Below are 19,216 nucleotides of genomic sequence, written 5' to 3' on the forward strand. Positions count from 1 at the left end.
CCCCCACAACAATGATACTACACTTTAAAAAAAAAAATCCAACGAACAAAACAAGCCCAAGGGCTTGAGCCCAGAGAAAATCAGGGACAGAACAACCACCCTAAATTCAAGCCCAAAAATAAAAACAAAAATCAGGAGAGGAAGATGGCGCCGAGACAATAGGAATGCTGCCTAGCTCTCTCTCACGAAAAGAGAGAACCAGGGAGTCCCACGAATCAATTACCTTAAGAAATCCACAACAACAACTCAGGAAGCAAAGGAAATGGACCCAAACTGGAAAAGAAATCCAGATAAAGCTCACATCCAACTTTCTCAAAGAATTCGGAACGCAAGGACCCCTCCCCCACAGCGCCAGCTCCGAGCCAAGAAAAGCGGTGGTGGAGGGGGCGGTGGTGGGAGTCGGGCGGGGCAGCACTGGGCCGGGCAATCTGGCCAGCGAGCCATAGAAGCAGCGGAACCCAGACACGGAACCAGAACAGCAAGCAACAGAACCCAGACGCGGACCACAAGTGGAGGCAGAGATCCGAGGGGAGTGAAGGATTCTCCAACACGATGCAGCACCCACAGACGAACGCAGAGGCGTGAGTACTACAGCGGGCCCCCAAACACAAGCGGGTGCCAAGCCATAGAACTTAACTCAGACCCCTCCACCCTGCCTGAGAAGAGCAGGAGCAGGGGGGCAAGGAATTTAGAATCCTGTCCCTTCCCTCAACAGCCCCCTCCCCCAGGCCAATGACTGGAGACTGACAGGCGGGAGGCGCTAAGACCCAGCACCCCACCAAGGGAGGCGGAGCTGTCCCAGTCCCCACATGCCCACCAGGTTCCTCTCCCAGGCCTCTGACTGGAGACTGACAGGCAGGCTACACCAAGACCCAGCACCCCACCAGGGGAGCGGGGGTGTCCCAGCTCCCACCCACTCACCTGGTTCCTCTCCCAGGCCACTGGGTCTGGAGAGTGGGGAGCACTGTGTCCCTGCCTTACAACAGCGCGTGGGGTGTACGGGACAATAGGAGCCAGCATCTGTCCCCCTCAAATCTTGAGCCGGGCATTCTCCAGCTGGGAATCCTGAGCAAGACAGCACTGAGGGGCCCCCCACAGTCACAGACTCTCTGACAAAGCAGCAGGGAACTGAAGGGCTGACCAGCAGCCAAGCTAGCCTTCTGAGAAACAGAAAGGCGCGACTCCCCCCTTGGAGTGCAAGTCCCCAGCTGGGCCCTGCCCCTGGGAACAGAGCAGACAGCTGCAGGTCCTGCTGAGAGCCCCTGGAAACTCCCAAACCCCAGACCCTTGGCTGGGGGCCCGCCCATAGAAGCAGCACAGGAAAACCAACCATCCACCCAGCACGCTGAGACTGAAGCTCACAGATCCATCCCACGACCCACTGTGAGGCCACTGGCCGGGCTGAGAGCTAGTCCTACAGCAGCACACAGCCTCTGGGAATCTACTGAACACCTACAAAAATGGGAAACTCTGCATAGTCAGCAGAGGAATCAATTTGGCTGAGAACCACAGGTATTCACATACTCCCAGAACCACGGTCCCAATCCAAGCAAAGACTGCTACCTACGGACCACAGAGTGAACTACAACAACAGTTCTCAATGCCGAGGAGAGCTCAAAGAAGAATCACGACATACATAAATAATCAAAGTCCCATGCAAAGCCCAAAAGGCAACAAGAGCAAAGGGACGAGAGAGATGTCACCATCCCAAGAAATGACACCTGAAGAGACACGAAACATGACCCTATTCAAGGAGATGATTGTGAACATGACTAAAGAGATTAAAAAAGAATTACAAAAACAATTCCAGGAACATAAGCAGGAAATCTCCAAAGAGCTCCTCGTATTCAAAAGAGAAATGGAAGAAAAGATTAATACTCTCAGAGCAGACATGATCAGCTCAGCATCCACACTTCAAGCAAAAATGGAGGCATTAAGCAGCAGATTGATGGAGATGGAGAATAGAACATCAGAAACGGAAGACAAAACCCAAGAGCTGGAACAGAGAATCGCCACCTTGGAAAAATCAGTCAGAATCTACCAGAGAGAGCTCCAGGAAGTGGCACATGCAGCAAAGAAGTCTAATCTTCGTATAATAGGGATTGAGGAGGGGGCCGAATTCCAACCTTTATTCACCAAAATCATAGCAGAGAACTTCCCCAACTTCAAAAGGGAAAATACTCACATTGTTGAAGGTTTCAGGACCCCAAGCAGGCAAGATCCTAGAAGGAACTCACCTAGACATATCATAGTAAAGACATTAGACCCGAATACCAAGGAATTGATCTTAAATGCTGCAAAAACAAAGAAGGAGCTATATTATAATGGGAAGAACATTCGAATTACAGAAAACCTCTCCACGCAAACCATAAATGCAAGAAAAGCTTGGAAAAACATCATTGATGTCCTGAAGACCAATAACTGCCAACCCAGACTGATATATCCAGCAAAACTAGCATTTACATTTGAGGGAGAAACAAGAATATTTCACTTCAAAGAGAAGCTTTATGAATACGTGCACACTAAACCAGCATTACAAAGAATACTAATTAACCGAGAACAAATTGTAGAACATGAAGAACCCCCATCAAGAAGCAAACATCTATAATTCACTAAACACAAAGAGGGAAAAAAGAGAAAGAAACTTAGAAGTAAAAATAAATAACAACAATGGACACTGACCACTTCTCCATAATCTCCCTAAACGTGCTGAACAATCCAATCAAAAGACACAGAGCAGCAGACTGGATTAAGAAACACCACCCATCCATATGTTGCCTCCAAGAGACACACCTCACTGCCAAAGACAGAAACAAGTTCCAAGTGAAAGGATGGAAATGAATTTTCCACTCCAATGCACCAGGCAAAAAAGCAGGAGTACCAATCTTAATCTCCGATAAAATTAACTTCCCAGTAAAATCAGTACACAAAGATAGAGATGGCCATTATATATTAGTAAAGGGTACAATCCATGCCCATAATATTACAGTTATAAACATCTACTCCCCCAACACAGGAGTACCCAAATTTGTCAAACAAACTCTTTTAGAACTATAGAACTAGATAGACTCAAACACAATCATTGTCGGTGACCTCAATACCCCACTCTCAACAAATGACAGGTCAACTCAAAAAAAGTTAAGCAAAGACACCATCAACTTAAATGACACCATAGCCCAGCTGGGCTTAACAGATATACACAGAGTCTTCCACCCAAGGCAAAACTTTTTACATTTTTCTCAGCAGCACATGGAACACACTCCAAAATAGATCATATAATAGTTCATACAGAAAACTTAAGCAGATACAAGAAGTCTGATATAATCCCATGCATCCTACCAGACCACAGTGGAGTCAGACTAATTCTGAACAATGCAGTCAATCACATGGAAACTGAACAACACACTTCTGAATAACCCCTGGGTAACAGATCAGATCAGAAATGAAATTAAAAACTTCCTTGAATGTAATGACAATCAAGAAACATCACAAAGAAACTTATGGGACACAGCAAAGGCAGTTCTAAGAGGCAAATTTATCACACTACGGGCGCATATTAAAAAGACAGAAGAAGAGCACTGTAAATAACCTTAAAAAACCTGAAACACCTACAGGAGGAAGCAAAAGTTAATTCTAAAACAGCTAGAAGGACAGAAATAACAAAAATAAAATCAGAAATTTCAGAGATTGAAATAAGATCTACTATACACAAAATTGATAAATCAAAAAGTTGGTTCTTTGAAAGAGTCAACAAAATTGACAGACCCTTGGCAAGATTAATCAAAAAAAGGAAAGGGGAGACTCAAATAAACAAGATTAGAGACCCCACGGGAACAATCACAACTGATTCCCAAGAAATCCTGTCCATAATGAATAGGTACTACCAGGGCCTATATTCAAAGAACCAAGAAAATCTAGTAGAAATGGATGATTTCTTAAATAAATATAGGCTACCCACACTGAACAACGATGAGATAAACAAATTGAACAGACCAATTTCTTACAACAAAATTGTGGAAGCAATCAGGGAAATGCCAACCAAAAAAAGCCCAGGTCCAGATGGTTTCACTGCGGAATTCTACAACACATTAAAGATGAAATAACACCTATACTCTTGAAACTCTTCCGAGAAATAGAACCAGAAGGAGCAATACCAAACTCATTTTATGAAGCTAATATTACTCTCATCCCCAAACCAGGGAAAGACCCAACAAAAAAAGAAAACTACAGACCTATCTCTCTAATGAACACAGACGCAAAACTCCTCAATAAAATATTAGTCAACAGAATCCAGAAACAAATCATACACTATGATCAATTGGGCTTCATCCCACAAATGCAAGGCTGGTTTAACATTCGCAAATCAATCAGTGTAATACATCATATCAATAGAGCTAAAGATAAGAATCATATGATAATTTCTCTGGATGCGGAGAAGGCATTTAACAAAATACAACATCCATTCATGTTGAAAGCACTAGAAAAAATAAGAATAAGAGGTACATTCCTCAAAATAGTGAAAGCCATATATGAAAAGCCTACAGCCACTATTATACTAAATGGTGAAACTGGAACCATTCACCTTAAAATCAGGAACTAGACAGGGATGCCCACTCTCTCCACTTCTCTTCAATATAGTGCTGGAACCCTTAGCCAGAGCAATAAGACAAGAAAAGGACATCAAAGGGAACCACATAGGGAAAGAAGAAATTAAACTATCCTTATTTGCAGATGACAGGATCCTCTACTTGAGTGACCCAACAAACTCCACTCCCAAACTACTAGAATTAATAAACCACTTTAGCAAAGTGGCAGGATACAAAATCAACCTTCAGAAGTCAGTAGCCTTCTTGTACACCAACAATACACAAACAGAAGGCCAAGTCAAGAAAATGATACCATTCGCAATAGCTCCCAAAAGAATAAAATACTTAGGAATATACTTAACCAAAGAAGTAAAGGAATTATTCAATGAAAATTATAAAAGCCTAATGAAAGAAATTAAAGAGGACACTAGGAAATGGAAAGACATCCCATGCTCATGGCTAGGGAGAATTAACATAGTGAAAATGGCTATACTGTCAAAACTGATATACAAATTTAATGCAATCCCCATAAAAATCCCAAAGACATTCTTTATGGAAATTGAAGATATAATCCAAAGATTCATATGGAACACGAAAAGACCTAGAATAGCCAAAACAATTCTAGGCAAAAACAGCAATGCTGGTGGTATCACAATACCAGACTTCAAACTCTACTATAGAGCCATAGTAACAAAAACTGCTTGGTACTGGCACATAAACAGACCAGAAGATCAGTGGAACAGAATAGAAGACCCAGAAATAGAACCATATACCTATAGGCAACTTGTATATGACAAAGGAGCCAAAGATATACAATGGAACGAACACAGTCTATTCAATTATTGGCGCTGGCAAAACTGGGCAGCCACATGCAGAAAACTAAAAATTGACCCTAGCCTTTCGCCATGCACAAGCATTAACTCAAAGTGGATCAAAGATCTCAACGTCAGACCGGAAACCATGAAATTGCTACATGATAATGTAGGAGAGACACTGGAACTCATAGGCACAGGCAACAGATTCCTGAACAGAATCCCAGGGTCACAACAGATTGGAGAGAGACTCGATAAATGGGACTACCTAAAAAGAAAAAGTTTCTGTACAGATAAAAACATAGTTGCAAAAGTAGAGAGACAGCCAACCAACTGGGAAAAGATATTCACCAACAATACATCTGACAAATGCTGGTATCTACAGGGAACTCAAGAAACTAATCCCCCGAATACCCAATAAACCATTCACTAAATGGGCAAGGGCACTAAACAGAGACCTATCAGAAGAAGAGATTAAAATGGCAGAAAAACATATGAGAAAATGTTCATCATCTATGATCATAAAGGAAATGCAAATAAAAACAACCCTGAGATACCACCTTACCCCAACAAGAATGGCCAAGATTTTGAACTCAGACAATGACAGTTGCTGGCAGGGTTGTGGAGAAAAAGGAACCCTACTGCACTGCTGGTGGGATTGTAAATTAGTTCAGCCACTCTGGAAAGCAGTGTGGAGGTTCCTTAAAGAACTGAAAATAGACCTTCCCTATGACCCCGCCATACCACTTCTGGGCATCTATCCTGAACAGCATGACCCAGGGTATTTTAAAGACACCTGCTCAGCTATGTTCATCTCTGCACTATTAACAATAGCCAGGCAATGGAAACAACCCAGATGCCCTACTGCAGATGAATGGATACAGAAAATGTGGTATATATACACAATGGAATTCTACATAGCCAACAGACAAGATAAAATAATGGCATTCGCAGGTAAGTGGATGAATCTAGAGCGAATCATGCTGAGTGAAACAAGCCAAGACCTAAGGAACAAAAGGCGCATGGTATCCTTAATATGCGGTTATTAAATCCAAAGTGTACAAGAGCAAGGACTCAATAACTGCATACCCAAAGCAATGGACATGGTAATGGAAATACAAACATAACTATATAGACAAAAAAACCCTATGACTCTATAATCATAATGATTTATCTCATAAACTGATGTTTCTATGACATACAAACCGTTAGCTTAATTTTGATTAAGTTCTAAAGACTAAGTCCCAGAGAATGTAATTAGAGATTTCCTCCTTGAACAATTGTTTGTTAAACTTGTCATTTAAAATATGATGTAAACATAAGCCATATAATTAATCATTGTTGTTCTTAAGGTAGTATGTTATCTCTCATCACTTCTACTGTCCCTTGGTTATCTCATATTGCTACACTATCTCACTTTGTTCCTGATATATCGGATATAATTGTATTTGGTTATCTGAAATTGGATAGGGAACGGGGAAAACAAGATGAGGGGTGGGGGAGGGGGGAAGGGAAATGGGGACCATGACATGTGAAAGGGTATCAATGTGTGGGAATTAAGGCACCATTTATCTGGCAAATATCATGTAACCCTTCTATTAATTACAATAAAAATATATTAAAAATTACAGGAAGGAATAGGAGATACACTAGGCCTCCTTGGCACAGGTCGAAATTTTCTTAATAAGGACCAAGAATCACAACAAATCAGAGAAAGGCTGGATAAGTGGGACTGCATTAAACTGCGGAGCTTTTGTATGGCAAAGGACATAGCTAGTAAACTAATCAGGAAGCCTACAGAGTGGGAGAAGATCTTCACCAACCAAACAACGGACAAAGGCCTCATATCTAAAATATATCAACAACTCAAAAAATTGAATCACTCCAAAACTAACCTCCAAAGTAACACCCATCCCATTAAAAAATGGGCCAAAGACTTAAAGAGAGTCTTCTCTGAAGAAGAAACAAAAATGGCCTATAGACACATGAAGAAATGCTCAACATCTCTGGTCATAAAAGAAATGCAAATCAAAACAACTCTAAGATTCCACCTCACTCCAGCTAGAATGGCCAGGATCAGGAAAACGAATGACAACAGATGCTGGAGGGGATGTGGCCAGGAGGGATCACTACTACACTGTTGGTGGGAGTGCAAACTCGTTCAACCACTATGGAAAGCAGTGTGGCAGTGCCTCAAAAGGCTAAACATAGAGCTCCCCTATGACCCAGCAATTCCACTACTTGGCATTTACCCAACCACCCAGAAACAAGGACATACTAAACCCACTAGCACAACAATGTTCATTGCAGCACTATTCACCATAGCAAAGATATGGAACCAACCTAGATGTCCCTCAGTTGATGAGTGGATCAACAAGTTGTGGTATTTGTACACAATGGAATTCTATGCTGCTGTCAGAAAGAATGACATCGCCCCATTTGTTAGGAAATGGAAAGACTTAGAAAAAATCATATTAAGTGAAGTAAGCCAGACTCAAAGGAACTTAGGCTCAATGGTTTCCCTCATTCGTCATAATCAGTAGAAACCTTGGGCTCTACTAGCAGAGATTTGCAATAGAACAAAATCTTGATACATAAGGCCATATAATGTGAAGCTAATTGAAAGGACCTCCAGGATAGTGAAACAAAAGCCATATAATGAATGATTGTTGTCCTTAATGTACTATGTTGTCTCTCATCTCCTTTGCTGTCCCTTGGTTATCTCATATTGGTATAGTATCTCACTTTGTTATCTGATATATTGAATTTATTTGTATTTGGATATTTGAAATTTGATAGGGAAGGGGGGAAAACCAAGATGGGTGGGGGGTGTGGGGGGGGAGGGAAACGGGTACCAAGACATGTGAAAGGGTATCAATGTATGTGAATTAATGCACCTTCTATCTGGCAAATATCATGTAACCCTTTTACTAATTACAATAAAGAGTCTCAGGTCCTTTTAAAAAAATATATATTAAAAGAAAACAAAAAAAAAACAAAAATCAATCAAAGAAACCCAAGCCAAAACCTCAGGATGATAGGCACCAAGTCCATTGTCTGTGGTGACTGCTGCTACAGTTTCCAGATCCCGACATGATGTGGGGACATCAGGGAGAATGACCCCTTCCTTGTCTGACCCCATGATTTGCTTGCTGTACATCCCAGAGATATACCAGGTAGGGTGGCAAGGACACACTTGGTGGGATAAAGCCATCACAAAAACGTTGGTGGCCAAGTCTTTCCTTTGATTAGAAAAGGACAGGAAAAAACACTCACCTTTCCTCAAGTAGGAAAGAACAATGTTTCTAGAATAATCAGATTCATCATTCCTTTTTCCATTCATCACTTTAATAGTCATTGCTGAGGTAAGGGGAAGTGATTAGTGCTTGTATGTTAAGCTATATCTTAAAATCATAATGAACTCCAATACAAACAATCCACAAATCTACTCATTTTAATCATCGAGTATTGGGGTTTTCCAAACTGCCAATTTTATTCTTTTTTTATTACTGTTGTTATTTATTTTTTGCCAGTTCTAGTTTTGAACTCAGGGTCTGGGCACAGTCCTTGGGCTTCTTCAAGGCTAGAGCTCTACCACTTGAGCTACAGCACCACTTCCGGCTTTTTCCATGCCTGTGATGCAGAGGAATCCAACCTGGGTCTTCATGCATGCCAGGCAAGCACTCTACCACTAGGCCAAACTCCCAGCCTCCCAAACTGCCAATTCTGTATTTTGACAAGTTTTAAATCTATCTACTTAAACCTAATCATTTTCATATGCATTCTGTCTGATGAAGTTATTTGTGACTTCTGCTTTCTTCTGGTAATCATCAAGTTTTAAATTTTATTTATTTCTTTTTAATTTTTTTGCCAGTCCTGGGCTTGAGCTCAGGGCCTGAGCACTGTTCTTGGACTTTTTCTCAAGGCTAGAGCTCTACCACTTGAGCCTCAGCACCACTTCTAGCTTTTTTTCTATGTATGTGTTATCAAGGAATTGAACCCGGGTCTTCATGCATGCTAAGCCAAACTCCCAGCCCCTAAATTTTATTTTTGAAGAGATATTAGATTCACTGATGAAATCTTCATATCATTTCTTCATGAAATCTTCACTTATTTTCATTTTTACTTTTGTATATTTATTTCAGTAATAAATTCCTTCTAATTTGAAGAGTTATATTTTGTTTGCTTTGGTTTTTTAGTGTCTTAAAAAAGTTTGCATGTTTTCAATAGTTCTAGATTTATTCTATATTTAAGTCATAACAGTTTTGAATATACTGCTTTAGCTACAGCCATAAATATAGGTAAATAGGTATTGTCCAAAATATGAGTAGTTTAAATTTTCATTTATATTTTCTTGAACACAAAAGTTATTTAAGGAGGCAATTTGTATTAGTTGTATACTTTCATGGTTATTACTATATAATCACATTATGAGCAGGAAATATTTTTATCATAGGAAAATAATATTTCTGCTATTTGTTAATTTACTACAAGATCTGAATATAAAAATATTCAAAAAAGGGCCAGGAGTTTGGCCTAGTGGTTAAAGTGCTTGCCTAGCATGCATGAAGACCCAGGTTCGATTCCTCGGTACCACATACATAGAAAAAAAGCCGGAAGTGGTGCTGAGCCTCAAGTGGTAGAGCTCTAGCCTTGAGAACGTCCAAGGACAGTGCTCAGGCCCTGAGCTCCAGCCCAGGACCAGAAAAAAAAATATTCAAAAAACTATTCATGTGTACTTAAAAATATGAATTCTAGATTTGGGGACTAAAACATTTATGTAATTACTTTAAAAATCTAGATTTTGGCATTTTTTTTCCAGTTGTGGGCCTTGAACTCAAGGGCTAGGAGCTGTCCTTGAGCTTTGGTGCTCAAGGCTAGTTCTCTATCTCTTTGAGCCATAGTTCCTATGCCAGTTTTTCAGTGGTTAACTGAAGATGTGACTCTTCCAGACTTTCCCGTCCCGGCCAACTTCAAACTGTGATCCTCAGATCTCAGCCTCCTGAATAGCTAGGAAAACAAGTGTGAGCCTGGCACGTGGCTGACAATCTAATTTCTGAAGTTATAATTTTCAAAGATTAAACTAACTTTAAATGGCACATTCTATACTTTCTAGGGGATGACTATCATAATATTCCAGTAATTGTAGATTTCACATCTAGGTATTTGCCATTGGATTTAATAGTTGGGGTTAGTTTTCATGAAAAGCCTAGATGAGTCATAATTTTCTAACTTGTCATTAGAGTAATAGTTTTCTTCTAATTTTTCAAACTTTACAAATAAAAGTAGAGTGCAAGGCTGAATGCTGACGGTTCATGCCTTTTATCTAAGCTACTCAAGAGGCTGAGATTTGAGGATCTTAACGGGAAGCCAACCCAGGCATAAAGTCCACCAAAAGACACTTAACTCTAATTAATCACTGGAAAGCCAGGAGTTGTGGCATGCCTTATATGATAGAGCCACATGATTGCATAAGTCTAGGAATGCAGCTCCCACTATCATCACCAAAGAAAAAGTAGAGTACAATGAATTACCATGAATATAGCTGTGAATACATCCATAAAAGGTCATCTGTTAACAAAACTGTACGTGAAGCAGAGTTTCTGACACCAAAAGTATATTTCACATTTTAATACATACCACCAAATTTCTGTAACATTATTAGATTACCTATCCATTAAGAGCCTGCCCTTCTGCCCGTATAAAGCAGTAAAAACATAAGTCCAAATATAAAAATGCAAACTCTTGGGGCCGGGAGTTTGGTCTAGTGGTAGAGTGCTTGCCTAGCATGCACAAAGACCTGGGTTCAGTTCCTTGGTACCATATTTATAGAAAAAAGCCGGAAATAGTGCTGAGGCTTAAGTGGTAGAGCTCTACCTTGAGAAAGTCCAAGGACAGTGCTTAGGCTTTGAGCTCTAGTCCAGGACTGGCCAAAAAATTAAAAAATGCAAATTCTTATGGGGAAAAGTGGAAGAGGAAGTACAGACCATGTAATCATTCAAATAACTTTCTATTATATATAAACTCTTCATTCATTTCTTTATGGAAATGTTTTAAGGAAAATATTTTCCTTACTGTAAAAATAATTTACATTGACCAGAAAATATTCTCAACTCAATTATTAATCTTATTAAGGTGCAGGAGTGTATTATCTAATGTTAGTGACAATAAAATTAAGGATGGTTTCTAAACTTACACTGCTTGAATCTGCCAAAACCCACTTCCTGTTCCACATTAATTTTAAGTTTTATTTATTTATTATTTTGCCAGTCCATGGCTTGAGCTCAGGGCCTGAGCACTGTCCTTGGGCTTTCTCAAGACTAGAACTCTACCACTTAAGCCACAGCACCATTTCTAGCTTTTTTCTATATATGTGGTACCAAGGAATCGAACCTGGATCTTCGTGCATGCTAGGCAAGCACTCTACCACTAGGCCAAACTCCCAGTTTAAGTTTTATTTTTATTATTTATTTCATTTTATAATTATGTTTAAGTTTTATTATTTTCTCCCACAAAAGTATGCCATGACACATCACAGTTGAAATAAGAATTCTTATAATTTTATTTTAATAGGTAGAAGTAAATAAAAATAGAATTATAATCAACTTATAAAACTGAATTCAAAACCAGTTTACCTAGTTCTTCATAAACTATGTTAATGAATATGTGTTGTTAATGGTAACAGTTCAATGCTTGCTGTAAACTTAATTACGAAATACTATGATGAAGGGCTGGGAGTAGAGTTTGGTTCGATTCCTCAGTACCACAAACAGAAAAAAAGCCAGAAGTGATGCTGAGGCTCAAGTGGTAGAGCCCTAGCCTTGAGAAAGTCCAAGGACAGTGCTCAGGCCCTGAGCTCAAGCTCAAGACTGGCAAAAAAAGAAAAGAAAAAGAAAAATACAATGACAACGCTAACTGAAAAGAAGCCATATGGACATTTAATATTTCAACCCACAGAGTGTCTGCATTCACTATATGTTTTCATGATCATTTAGGAACAATTTAGAAAGCCATATAGTAATATCAGATGCAATTTGCAGGTAATTATGGAGCAGATGGTTTTGTGATTGCATTTCTGTTTGAAGAGTGTTATTCTATTATGTGAGGGCCACAGCTACAACACATGCTTCTTGGTAGCAAAGTGAAGGGTGTCATAGCAACACATACATTTCTTTCTTTGCATCTGTTCAGTAAGAAAGACTCTCTTAGTAAGAGATATAAATCTCACTGTTATATGGTGGGAAAGATGGTATTTCACATAATCCTACTTTTCTTATTAACATGATGACATCAATACAACATGTGCTACATATAGACAACCATGAAAATGCAGCACAGATGTCTAAAATCTTTACTAAATACATAATGCATACAACTTAACAAGATTTAATGTGAACATTTTCTTCCTTATGTCTTTATGTAGTATGCAATGCATACTTGCTTAACTAGCTCAAAAAAATGGGTAGAAAAAAATTGGCATCAGGGACAGTATCTAAGATGATTCTCTGTGTACTAAATTAGCAATGAAACTATCTTAACTACAACAGAAAATAAATGTAACTACTAAATTAGGCATGCTTTTCTTTTTTGTTGTCTATTGTTATTTTAAAAATAATGTACAGAGGGGTTAGTTACATAAATCAAATAATGAGTACATTTCTTTTTAAACAATGTCACCTTTTCCCTTGTTTTCTTCCAATTTTTTTCCTTCCAGAATCCCACCCACAAAAGTTGTAAAGTTCATTTTCAGCATAATGTCCAATGAGTATCACAGCTGCATTTGTTCACCCTTTGATCCAAGAAATTAAGTATTATATTTTTTTCCTCAAGAAATAAATTGCTTTTTTTCTCCGTGTTCTTGGGATGTAACAAACATAATAAAAGTGCTCAGAAAGAAAGTCTGCCTGGTATATAAATTCAGCTTCTAAGTCTTGCTGGCCTGGTACTATTCCCTGTCTATGTGTGGAAGTGAATGAATCATGTAGTGGAAATGACCCTATAGTCTGAATTCACTAGATTAGCTATACTGTGAGATTTCCTCATTCATTCAATTATCATTCATTTAATATCTACAAATGTTACTGTACTACAAATGCTCTGGCCATTGAAATTATAAATATGTGTGATCAATGTCTGTGCCTTAAGGGGAATGAAGGTAAAGTACTCATGCAAATATTTAATATGTATGTTTATATATGGATTTGTGCATGAAAACATCATAGAGAGAATACGTTATGCATATCCATATAGCATATGTATAATTGTACAACTAAAGCATATTATAATATAAAATATAGTTATACAGATGATTTAAAATATCAGATAAAGTTACTATTATTATAAGCTTATTAAATACAGCTTATGATGTTAATCATAAAAGGTAAAAAGGAGAAAGTACACTGATTCTTGAAATTGTTGATGATAGAAAACAGCCAAGTAAAATATATATTTAAATGAGATAATATAAAAGAAAATATAAATATGTTAATCCACTTGGTGGAATCCATTTGATAGGCATATATATAAGCTTAACTGTAAAAATTTTCAACTTTCCCATATGCTTGTAAATGTTTCATAATAAAATGATGGAATGGAAAAAGAAAGCAAGGTACCCAAAAGTGGATGGCAATTTGGGAGTGAAAAATCAAGTAAATGGAGGAAAGTTGAGGAATTGCAAAAATCAAGCAAGGAACTAGAATGCTAACTAACTTGAGCTTGTATGAGTATTGAAATAGTTCTTTTAATATTCAAACAATCAAATTTACTGTAATGCTATGCTAGGGTGCTAAGAGTCAGGAGTATGTACGTATTTGAGTCTTGACAGAGACTAACCAGGCTAGAGCTAAAAGAAACAATCATGGGAAGCAACAAAGTCTGGTGACAGAAACCTCAATAGGGGAGGCTTGGGGAAAGATGAAGGGAGAAAGTTGTGAACAGGATAGAAAAACAAAGGGCCCTTATTTCTGGCTCAGTAACACAAGAGCAATGAAAGGATATGTGCTCCCAGAGAAGACTACATAAAAGAGGTCACATGAAGGGTCAGAAGACCTAGGAGGTAAGGACAAATCACAAGTTCCTGAGAGTATACTGGAAGAGATTACGAATCAAACTGGGCAAAAGGGTGAAAATAGAATCAGACAAGCTATGTGGATATTAGCATGGTGGACTTCCTTCAGGAGTAAAATAAACTGAAATATAAAGTACATAGAATATTCCCAGTGATCTCAGAGACCAATTCTGATAATGAAATGGAATGATGTAAGGAAAAAGGGAGTTGTGTCATCTAGAAGCATTCCAAAAGAGCACATATTTATTGGAAAAGAAAGAGTCTTTTCAGGCAAGGAAACAGTGTCAGCAAAGGTGTAGAAGCTTTTGATAATAGAGAAGTCTAGGGATAACAGGTTAGTGAGCATTTCTGGTATACAATACAAAAGGATGGAGAGGGCTGGTCAATGGATAATTCTAAGGCTAGGCATGAAGAGATATGAGATAGGTTTAGGATAAAAGATTCAAACACTTCCATAGCTTATGCAAAATATGTAGAAAGGGAAAAATTCATGACATGATTGAGTTTGTAAGGTTATTTAGAAATCAAACACTACATAAATAATGCAGTGAGAGGATGTAGAATAGGGGAGGAGCATGAATTACTTTTATGACAAGAAGGGAAGCACCCAATACACAGTTCTCTATTAACCATGTGAGCTACAGAATTATGGTATGTGTACAAAATGAGAAATATCTTTACTAGTGTAATACTGGATTAAAGTCTCATCACTCTTTGCTATCTAGTGCAATCATCATAATAAAGGAATTCAAATTAGCAGTAGAAAAATGCAGAAACAAAAAAATTAAAGGAGTATTTCCACTTGATATAAAAGTAGTTAAAATAAACAAGTATCTAGAAATGTTTGGTTTTGACTATGACTCAATAATCTTGATCTAGTAATATTTTAATTAGCATAACATCATAACAATGTATTTGTTGCTGTTTTATAGGCCAGTGATATGGCATCATCAAAACTGGAAGCCAAATTTTTACTCTCTTAGAGTAGCTGCAAAGCTGAGTCAAACAAAGCTTAAGGTTATTCCAAAGCTTTGCAGGTAGTTAGTAGGCGCTCACTCCTCTCCATCAGCACTAATAACCTTGTTTCTCTGGATTTGATGCCGGTTACTGTGCCATCTTGAAAGTTTCAACACAAGGCCTCGATGGTTGAACCAAACTCTAAAGAATAGGTTAAACATCCATGATTGTAGGAAAGTATTTAATTAAGAAGTATTTCATAAATGCACTTTTATATTTAGGATGACATCCTAATACTCTGAGACCATAAAACTTATTTGATAAGTGGCATCAGATTATTTGTCACATGCCATTTGAGAGGCAGGAAAGATGCAAGTTCAAAGCCAGTCTAGGCTATACAGTGGGTTCCTCCTGCCCATCCAGGGATATACAGACAGACACAATCTCAGTCACCTCCACCAAAAAGTCAAAATTTAAAAAGTGATAGGTCATTTTTCAGTAAGAATATGCAATAACACAATATTGCTTTAAACTCCTACATTTAAAAGCTTTAGTCTTAGAAAGTTTTCTCATGTTAATATAAAATGGAAATTAGAAATTAACTTCCTCAAAAACTAAAAAGAAGAATATTGCTGTATCTATCTCTAAGGGAAAGATTAAGAAAAGTATCTCACAAAAATTACATTATAAAGTAAAATAAACATAAAACTCTAACATTGGATTTTTTGTTAAACACAAAATTATTATATTTTCACCATTCTACTGATTTCATTAATATATTCTCCCCATTTCTGTTTCAATGCCAAAATCTAGACTGAATGAACAAGTTAATGCTATGTTATAAAAATTACTGACAAATTTATAATCAAAAGTGGTCTATTTTGAAGTGCCTCTGTTAGCACATGGATTGAACATGCTCTCTGTGGTAATGGCCCATCTGTTATTCTCACATAAAATATAAGAGTTTACAAAAACAGTTTCATACTGGTATGTAGAATTGAAATCTTTTTATACAATTTCTTAAACAAAATTAAGAGACAAGATATATTGTATATATGCATATTTGGTTATCTGAAGTCAGATAGGCAAGGGAAGGAAGACAAGATGAGGGGCAGGGGTGAGGGGAGGAAAATGGGGACCAAGACATAAGAAAGGATATCAATGTATGTGAAGTAATGAACCTTCTATCTGGTGGATATAATGTAACCCTTCTATTAATTACAATTAAAAATATATGAAAAAAGACAAATCACACAGAAAAATGTGTGGAAAATAAAATATTTCATACATTCTAGTAAGTTCTATTCACCCTTTCAATCTTGCTGTTCTATCTACTCTGAGAGTCCTTTGGCCTCTAAAGAATTTGCAGAATTTATTTTTATTTAATTACTAGTATTTCTTGTACTAATGACTGTATGTTAGTATTATTATTATTATTGTTATTGTTATGCACCCAAGATAATAAAACCAAGGCAATAACAAGATTAAATACTAACAGTTTCTTCCTTAATACTTCAGGTATAACCCTGCCTCAGTGTTATTTTATCTTAATGTTGAGGATAAAGTAAGTATCCCATCCTGTGAGAGGTACTGTTATCAAGACTCTATTATAATTCCCCCAAGATTTCTGACAAGAAATCCACGCTTAATTTAAGCATTGCTATGATTAACTATCCCTTGTATCATCCAAAAATTGTAGCAACTCCATTTAAAACTGAAATCCATTAATATATGTATACATAATTTAATTCAGTGTATAATCAAAGACACCAACTACCTTGAGCAAAATATGAAAAAATTAGATCACCTCAATAATACAGAAAGAACACTGTAGCATTGTGCAATTTCCTGCTTGCAAGTCTTTCTACTCTTTGGCAAATGAGTCAATGAAATGATCCTTGGATTAAAGATTCTCTGACCTGTTTAAAGCAATGATTTTAGTGCTTTGGTTTACAATTGATCATCCCTTCTTCTGATGGCCTATGTGCACATTCTCTCCTCCAATTTCCAATGCAGCATTAATCAGAAGCTATAAAGAGAGGTTAAAACAACAATAACAACAACAAAAACAGGTAGTAAAACTGGGGTAAATGGAATCAAAGTAAATTATGTGTAGTTTGAATATATTACAATTTTGTACTGTTAATTTACACTCATAAATGATAAGCAAAGCTGAAACCAGTGGACTGTGCAGTTCCTCCTGGTCCCTACCTCTACTGCAGAACTTAGTGGTCTATTGACTTCCTCCACACCTGGACATGGGCTTGTGCCAAGACACTGGGTCCATGGTTAGCCAAGGCTCATCATGGGCCAGCGGCAACTCTGGGTGTGAAGTTTTAAATTCCTTTGCAGAGATTACAGCCCTGTTAAAGGGAGGAGAGAATGCCATTAACCAGCTCTTCTGGCATGAAACAATGGACAGCATTTGTTCAGACTACCTAGAGCACCCACCTTGGGAGAAGACACAAATTAGAATAAACCTGTTATAACTTATCAACCACTACACTGGCAGATGCCAATTTTATAGGATCCAGAAAGAACTTTAAAGACCCAAGAGTCTCAGCTAGAAGGAATTTTCTTCTACTTGTTTTTACTTTCCCCTTTTATTTTTCCCTTTTCTCCCCCCTCTCCCTCCCTCTCCCTCTCCCCCTTCCTTCCTTCCCTCCCTCTCTCCCTCCCTCCCTCCCTCCCTCCCCCCCTCTCTCTCTGTCTCTCTCTCTGTCTCTCTCTCTCTCTCTGTCTCTCTCTCTCTCTGTCTCTCTCTCTCTCTCTGTCTCTCTCTCTCTCTCTCTCTCTCTCTCTCTCTCTCTCTCTCTCTCTCTCTCTCTCTCTCTCTCTCTCTCTCTCTCTCTCTCCTTCCTTTCTGGTTTTCTTTGTTTGTTTGGTACCAGTCCTCGAGTTTGAACTTAAGAGAGTAGGTGCATGCTGTCTTTTAGCTTTAATATGTATTTGTTATTTTGATTAAGAATCGCACTCTACCACTTGGGTCACAGCCCCATTTTTGGCTTTTAGAGATAAAAGTCTATAGACTTTACTGCCCCGGCTGGCTTTGAACTGTGATCTTCACATCTCAGCCTCTTGAATAGCTAGGATTTCAGGGTTAGTCACTGGTTCTCAGCTCAGTTCCTTTTGGGGGGGTAAGTTGTTGGGCTTGAACTCAGGGCCTGTACTTGAGCTTTTTCACTCAAGGCTAGCACTCTATTACTTTGAGGCACAGTACCATTTCCAGTTCTCTGGTGGTTAATTGGAGAGAAGAATCTCACAGACTTCTACATTAGCTGGCTTCAAACTGTGATCCTCAGATCTCAGCTTCTTGAGTAGCTAGGATTACAGGTATGAGCCCTCAACACCATTTACTTTTGTAACTCTTGGATTTCCTTCATCTCTTTTGCTCATTCCTCTTTCTTATTTTCACTGCCTGTTAAAGTATCGCTTCTTTTTTTTTCCCTTTTTCTGCCGCCTCTTTTAAAATACTTCAGGGTTCTTTTTGCCTTTATTAGTTTTTAAATTTATTTTATCCTATATTAATTTTCCTTATATTTCTTCTTGTTATTGACAACATGAGCTTCATATTTAATGTGCTTTTACTGTATGTCTATGTTGGGTTTGTTTTTGTGTTGCTCTTTCAGTAGTTTCTTTTTCTTGAATGATATTAACGATGAAGACATCTTGAGAAGATTAAAAAGACACAAAAAACTGAGAAAATATCTGTTCATGGCAGATTTGGAATATCAATACAGAACACAATACATGTAGCTCCCCGGATAATGGCTGTACTACGAAGTGATTGGGAC

The 19,216-nt window shown here is 38.1% G+C and overlaps 1 protein-coding gene across 5 annotated transcripts in view; it reads right to left on the bottom strand.

Annotated features, from left to right (window-relative positions):
• The window catches only part of LOC150057313 (uncharacterized), a 207,122-nt gene that overhangs the window by 181,996 nt on the left and 5,910 nt on the right, over window positions 1-19,216 (bottom strand). For all 5 annotated transcript variants that reach the window (XR_016536812.1, XR_016536810.1, XR_016536813.1 and 2 more), the window contains exon 2: window positions 17,634-17,785. The gene's annotated coding sequence lies outside the window, so the exon portion shown is untranslated. The remainder of the gene's footprint in view (window positions 1-17,633; window positions 17,786-19,216) is intronic.

The sequence above is a fragment of the Megascapheus bottae genome, chromosome 10 (genome assembly GCF_031878675.1).
Source record: "Megascapheus bottae isolate mThoBot1 chromosome 10, mThoBot2.hap1, whole genome shotgun sequence".
Taxonomy (NCBI): Eukaryota; Metazoa; Chordata; class Mammalia; order Rodentia; family Geomyidae; genus Megascapheus; species Megascapheus bottae.